This window comes from Phaseolus vulgaris, chromosome 4 (assembly GCF_051622355.1).
Source record: "Phaseolus vulgaris cultivar YP4 chromosome 4, ASM5162235v1, whole genome shotgun sequence".
Classification (NCBI taxonomy): Eukaryota; Viridiplantae; Streptophyta; class Magnoliopsida; order Fabales; family Fabaceae; genus Phaseolus; species Phaseolus vulgaris.
The window spans coordinates 42158824-42166651 of NC_143501.1; the positions used below are offsets into that span (position 1 = coordinate 42158824).

The window sequence follows — 7828 nt, forward strand, 5'->3', positions numbered from 1 at the left end:
CAAAAAATGACCTCCATTTCATCTTTGGCTTGCAAAGATGAAGACTTATTTGAGAGCATAAAGATTTTTGGATATAAAAGAAGATGGTAGTATTCAAACTTCATTACTTCATAACCCAACAATAGAACAACTCAAAAGTCACGTTGAAGAAATAGAAAAGAAAGGAAAATTAGTTGCTATCATAGAAACAACCTTACATGATGGTACTTTAATCAAGATTATTACTCCGAAAACTGCTAAGATAGTTTGGGACCTGATTGCATCCTTCTGTAGGATGATAACCAATATGTATAACTAACTCTCATCTATTGTCAAGTTTCCTTTTAAACTGATATAGCACACGCTTAAAATAAATTAATTCAAATTATTTTGAGATGACCAACACCAAGCTTGCGCCTTGTCCAAGATCTTCCCTTCTAGTTTCTTAATGGGTGATATATTTAGAACATGTTCAACCATAAAAATTTCATTCCCCCATAGATAACTTGTAAACCTTTGCTCCTCTACATATGATAAGTGTCAGTAATATTTCATATTAAAAGACAGATACTTATGAATTTTTATTGATAAAATAACTATAATTCAATCCCTAATTTATGATTTTAAACCTTTTTTACATGTATTGTGATTATAATATGAATAAGAATGATTTATTTCCAAATTTGTGTTAATTTCAGGATTCTAGGGGAAAATGGAGATGAAAGGGCTAACAGAGAATATACAAGATGAAATGGGGAAGTTGGAACATTGAAAACTCGCTCAAAACTCACCCAAGCAAGATCAATCTAGAGGAACTCACTCAAGACTTGCCCAGACGAGTTCACTCCAGAGAAGTTGGACTTTTTCTTGTCAAACTCGCCCAAGCAAGTAATAACTCGCCTAGGCAAGAAGTCATTTAGCCCAAACCCAATTAGGTTAAATATGAGGCGTGAGACATAACCTTATATATCATTGGGAGAGGAGGCAGCCGTCGAGGAAAAACATCATGAATCTTCTTTTCTTGCTTTCCATGCTTGTAATGACCAACATGAGTGGCTAATTCTTCCCTTTGGGATTGGAAGTAATATGTTCAAATTCATATGTATTAAGGTGATATTTATCTATAATATTCAGTTATTGATTGATGATTGATATTATCATTTTATTCTCAAAGATTGAATTATTCATGATTTTGATCCTTAGATTTGACTGAAAAGTAATTCTAAGCATCTTACCTAAATGATAATGATTAACATATTTGAATAATAGAAATAGATTTGAAATTTTAATTTCGGTATAACATTTGTTTGTAATGATAAGAAGTTTTTATAAATGTGGGAGGAATTGAAATTTACGAGACTCTTTTAATAATTTTGTATGCAAGGAATAAATATGAATGATTTTTATATGTGCATCAATATCTATCAAGATTGAATATTATATTCTTTTGAAAAATAAAGACGAGTGAGAAGGACGAACCCCAATCCCAATTTTCCCAATTCACTTATACAAATCTTTTACTTTGCTTTATTTAATTTCTTGCAAATTCATTGTACAAACAACCTTTCCAACAAACTTTTACAAATTATCTTATATTTAGTGAATATTACACTAGAGAGTTTAATTGTTCCTTGTGGGTTTGATAGTCATCCTCAGAGAAAAATTGTTACTTCTTACACAGTACACTTGTTGTAAAATAGTCACCCTCGCCATATTCATCATGGTTTTGTTTTTCGTTTTTGCTTTACCATTATGTTGTGGTGTATAAGGAGGTTAATGGATACCTTATCTTTCAGAGTAGCTATTGAATTCATCATAAACATATTTATCACTGGTTATAATTGTCACTTTGTCTCTTAGTTGAGCATTTGAACTTCACATATCACATACATCACTTTCCTTCAATGGTATTGGGTTTGATTCTTAGTTTGATCAATCATCATAAGCTACGTTTGTCTCATCATTGGATTTTCCTTTTCCTTCTTTTCAACTTTAGCATTCATGCAAAATGTCTCAACTTATTTTAGTTATAACATTAGATCTTCTTCTAGTTAAACTTCTTTCTGTTTTGATTGACCCCAATTTTTATTGTTGGTCAGGTTATTCAGATCTTGAGCAGTTCAATCTTTGTTGTTGGTTGATTCATTCAATCTTCTTCCTTTCTATTTTTATTTCCTTTTTTTATTGCAACTCCTTTTATTCTTGAAATTATTTTGGACTTGTAATGCTCACTTTTGTGCCTTCTCAGAATTTCTTCTCTCATTGATTCTTTGTTCATGGGCTTCAAGTGAGTTATGTAATTCTTCAATACTTATTGAATTAAGGTTATTCGATTATTCAATTCACAAAAGAAATAAAAGAATAATGTGAAAATAATGTTATACAAATCATATCCACATGTTTATCCGAGATTCTCTTTGAAATACTTGATTCCATTCACCAGAATCTGAATTTCGTTTAAACAATTTGCAACATATTCTTGATCATTTATTGAAAGCAACTTATATTATCTTCTTAAAGTCTGTAACATGAATTTCTTTGTCATGCAAGACCACCATAGGTCTTAACTAAAATATCTCACACTTGATTTGTTGTAGTGGCAATGTATATTTTCCCAAAAGTAGTAGCATCAACACATTGATGAATGAAGAATTCTACCTTACTATCATGTTCTTCAATTGGACACACTTTGGAGGTCGTTGGATCGACCTTGATCTTGATACTAATTGGTTAGAAATCACAAACACAATTAAGAAGAAAGAAATTATAGAAAGATAATGTTCTATATTATTTTGAAATGTACATCCTTGCCCTATTAATTAAAGATAACTTATATAGTATTAATTAACTAAGATACTAATTGTCTAAAAAACTTTAGTGAATTACAATTTCTAACACTATTTTCATTTTCAACTCCTAGTTGCATTAATGGTTTTTTTTGTCTTGTGCCTTCGAGACAGGAAAGACTAGGCTATTAAAGTGATTAAATTACTTATAGTATTATTAAAAAAATTATGTTATACAATTTTATGTATTGAACTATAATCAACTTATTAAATCAATATATTAATAATAATTTAATATGTTGGTCACATCATAGACTATTTTAAAGTTATGGACATATACACTTGTGTGCATAGATCCGTTGTTAACAATGCCTTATAATACAAAATTTTCCCATTATATCGAACTCATTCCTAAATATTGAAACATAATATTAAGCTAAGTAAATATGTCACTTCAAATGAAAAACTTTTAATCAAAAGTATAAACTATTTGAATTTTAATCTGTGTGATCTAATATTTTTCAACATAGTGTTACAACTAACTGATTTTACATCTTTATAAAAAAAATCAAAGAAGAAAGAAATGGTCTAAAAACTTATCAACCTAAAGTAATACAATGTTAATCAAATCAAATTTGATTTTAAGTTATGCTAACCATTACCACCACATATATAATATTAACCTAAGCCTTTGACTAAATATATGGCTTTAAGTCTTTTCAACAAGAGTTCTATGTAGTGAAAATTAAATCTACATTGTCCAATTTTTGTAATAGAAGATTACAATTTGTTGATCTTGCTTTTGTGAAAAAATTAACAAGATTTTATCTATAATAAGTTGAACCTGTGATTCTTTAGAATCAACATCCATTAACAAAATTTACATAATGCTCTCAATTTTTTTTTTTAAATATACATAAATGACCCTAAAATATGATCAACCAACAAATACATTGTAAAATAAACTAACATTCATGTTGCACGACAATTTTATTTTACAACAAGATTACATAATGATATTGCATCAAAAAATAGATTGAAGTTTGAACCACAAATGATCAAGGAAATGAAAATATGCATAACGCCATGATCTACAAATGAATAAAGGACCGACTACTATCCAAAATCCCATGACAAATCCAAATGTCATACTCACAAAAAACCAATTTACTCCATGTTTATTACTCCCTTTGTCATTGAGACCAAAATTAGTAATTTTCACATTGGAGCTACAACTGATGGGTAGTGGTGGTCTGCAAAGATTGTTGCTGATAAACTTTGAGGCATCAAAGGTTTGCAATTGATTTCCTGTCGGGATTTTCCCCTTCAAATGGTTATAAGACAAGTCTAGCATACTCAAAAAGCTCAAATTCGAAATGGTTGAAGGGATTTTACCAAAAAGTTGATTCCTTGAGAAATCGATGGACAATAATGATCCCATATTACCAATGCTTCTTGGAATATGACCACTTGGGACAAGTTCAAAAATCTCAATGCATTTAAATTTGTGATTTCCCTTGGTATTTCTCCTGTTAGATTGTTATTGGACAAATCAATGCTTGTTACCAATCCAAGAAAGTTTTTGTACTCGTCTCTTCTTCCTTTCAGCCAAAGAAGAACGCTGACTATACTATAATCCACATATATATTTGTATAGTTTATAGCAGAACAAATGATGAGAGAATCCATGAATTTGTTCATCTCTGTCATGGCCTTCAAGTTATTAAAACAAGTAGGTATGTTTCCAGTCAAAATATTTTGTGCAAGGTTTAACACTTGAAGAAGACTCATATCACATATCTTATCAGGAATATGACCAAAAAATCTATTTGATCGAAGGATAAGAACCTTCATATTTAAAAGACTTTCTCCAACCCAAGCTGGAATTGTTCCTGAAAATTTATTTTCACCAAAATCCAACAAAATCAATTTATTGGTCTTCTTCAAAATTGTAGGAAATATCCCTGAGAGTAAGTTGTTACGAATGCGTAAAGACTTTAGCTCTGTCAAGGAACCCATGGACTGGGGAAAGTTCCTAACAAAATTGTTGCTTTGTAAATTTACATCCACTAAATATGGCCAAATGACCCAACAGTTGGGTATTTCTCCTGACAAATTACTTGATGCAAGATTGAGAAATTGTAATTCCATTTGCTTGTCTTGATTTTTGCATAAGAAATCATCCATGGATTTGGAGAATGAGTTGATTGAAAGATTTAAAGAAGCTACACTACTTGAAAGAGAGGGTAATTTTCCACATAAGTTATTTGCACTTAGATCAACAATACTAATAGATAATGGATTTGTTAAAGTAGTCCCAAACTCACCATGGAGATGTTGTGAGAGAGGTTTAGAAAATTTGCTTGAGAAAAAATTACCAAAACCAAAAAGGAATAAAATCTGAAATTCCTGTGTTAGACATAACTATATATTGAAGAGTGTTATTTTGTGACTGAATCCATGATGGAAAGTTAGGACCTAATTGCCAGGAGCTGATATCCAAATTGGTAAGTTGAAAAGTAGGATGCCAATTGGGACTCACTTTTAAAGTTAAATTGTTTCCTGATGCATAAAAACTATTCAAGTTGGTCAGATTTTCAAGATGACCTTCCTTGACAATTCCTTGAAAATAATTATCATAAATGTCAAGGTGTGACAATTGAGAGAGTGATCTGAAACTTTCAAATGGATTTCCAATAAGCTGATTTGATGACAAAATAAGATTTCTCAATGATAAAAGTTTTTCAAGTGATCTTGGAAGTTCTCCAATTGGACCTTCAAGTTGATTTCTGGATAGATCAAGTGCAATAAAAGAAGTCAAATTTCTCAAAGAAATTGGAATTGGACCTTAAAGTTGATTGTGTGACAGATCAAGTGTAATCAGAGAAGTTACATTTCCCAAGATATTTGAAATAGTCCGTTGTAAAAAGTTTAATGATAGGTCCAAGAACTTGATATGAGGAAGACTATCGTGAAACCAATCAGGTATAGAAGATGAGAATGAATTTCGACGTAGGTCAAGATTTTCAAGAAGTGTGACGTTTCGAAGACCATCGGGAATTGGACCTTTGATGTTGTTAAAAGGAAAAGTAAGAGAAACAAGTTTCTTTTGTCCAAACACCCACTTTGGAACAAAATAATTTGAAGAAGGATAAGATATATAATGAAGATCGAGAGTGAGGAGAGACGAAAAGTTAAGAAAGGATAATTGATTATAGTGAGAGAGAATACATCTTGACAAATGTAAGTGCATTAAAGAAGGAAGAGTCGAATGTGATAGGTTTGCTCCTTCCAAATCAAGGTATTCAAGCTTTGAAAGACTTGATAGCCAATCAATGTTTTCTGTAAACAAAAAATTAGTTCTGAGTTTAAGGTAGAGCAAATTGGAGAGATTCCCAATTTGATAAGGAATTATCCCACTGGCAACCGACATCAAGCCTAGATACGCCAAATTGGAAAGATTCCCAATCTGAAGAGGGATGTTACCCAGGAATCCAAAATAAGATAGGTCCAAGTGAATTAAAGTGGTCATTGTCCCAACAAAAGAAGGAATTGGCATACCTCTTCCAAACAATTCATTGGAGCTCAGGTCAAGATAGAGCAAATTTGAGAAATTTCCAATCTGAGGAGGAATGTTCCCCATGAATCCAGAATAAGAGAGGTCCAAGTGAATTAAAGTGGTCATTTTCCCAACAAAAGAAGGAATCGGCATACCTCCTCCAAGCAATTCATTGGACCTGAGGTCAAAATAGAGCAAATTTGAGAGATTTTCAAAATGAGGAGGAATGTTTCCCGTGAATCCAGCATGAGAAAGGTTGAGGTGAGTTAAGGAAGTGATTGTTGCAATGAAAGAAGGAATTGGACTGCTTCCAAAATGATTGTCGCTGATATCCAAGTAAATCAAATGCTTCAAATCAACCAAACAAGGATTTATCTCTCCACCGAACGCCTGTCTACTATAACTCTTTGTATAATCTCTACTATATTTTTGAAATATTTTCACAAGTACTGAAGGTTGACTGAAAATATATGAAGAATTAATCCAATGAAAATCTATTTAGCCAAATAGAAAACTGTTTTTAAACTTGATTATAGAAATTCATCTTGTTGTTTATGCCAGTAGATTTGAAAAGCAAAGTTAAAATAGTATAATGAGTGTAGGGATAGAGGAATTCACACAAGATGTTTATACTGGTTCACTCTTAACCAAAAGTTACATCCAGTCCTCAACTAACCATTGAGAATTCATTATGTAATCAAACTTAGATTACAAAACACACACCAAAAGTGATGATCTTGAACCCCTCAAGAACACACACAACTTTTGGCAAACCACACAGTTTCTAGAAACACCTTTTGAAACTGCACCAGACCAAAACACACAGAAATACAATGTTCAAGGAAGAAGGGAACATAATACACCTGGATAAATCAAAGCTTAAAGTTCAGAATTACAAGACCTAATCTTATTCCACACTTGAGATGATCCAAAAGCTCTTTGAAATCTTGAAAACTGTTTTTGATTGATCTCTCTTTCTTAGTTAATGCATAGAAGCGTAAAACAACCTTTTTATACTCCAAATAAATGGTCAAAGTAGTTAAATCAAGAACTAAATGTTGTTGGAATAATTTAAAATAGATTGGAACAACTTAACAGAATTCTGTTAAGGTTTTCAAAAAAACAACTAGTTGATTTCTCGAAACAACCGGTTGAATCAGTTTGACAGCAAAGTCAAAACAAAGCTAAGCTTTTCAAACTCATTTTAAAAGCCACTAAGCAGTTGAATCGACATTTCAATAGGTTGAAATTTTAGCCTCTTTAGAAAACTCATCTTTTTAAAAAGATTAAGATTCAATTAACGTTGGATCATCTTAAAGAGTGAATTAACAATTCAAAGACTACTAGACACACACAACCAACAACAAGGTCTTCAAGCATTCCTCTTGGATTTGGAGACATCAAAGAACCTTGTTTAACAACTTAGATCTTTAGCAGTTCAATCTTTCTTGTTGGTTGATTCATTCAATCTTCTTCCTTTCTATTTTTATTTTCTTCTTATTGC

At 31.4% G+C, this 7828-nt stretch overlaps 1 pseudogene; it reads right to left on the reverse strand.

Annotated features, from left to right (window-relative positions):
- Positions 1-3789: 3789 nt before the first annotated feature.
- On the reverse strand, positions 3790-7014 carry LOC150028089 (receptor-like protein EIX1; annotated as a pseudogene).
- Positions 7015-7828: the final 814 nt, after the last annotated feature.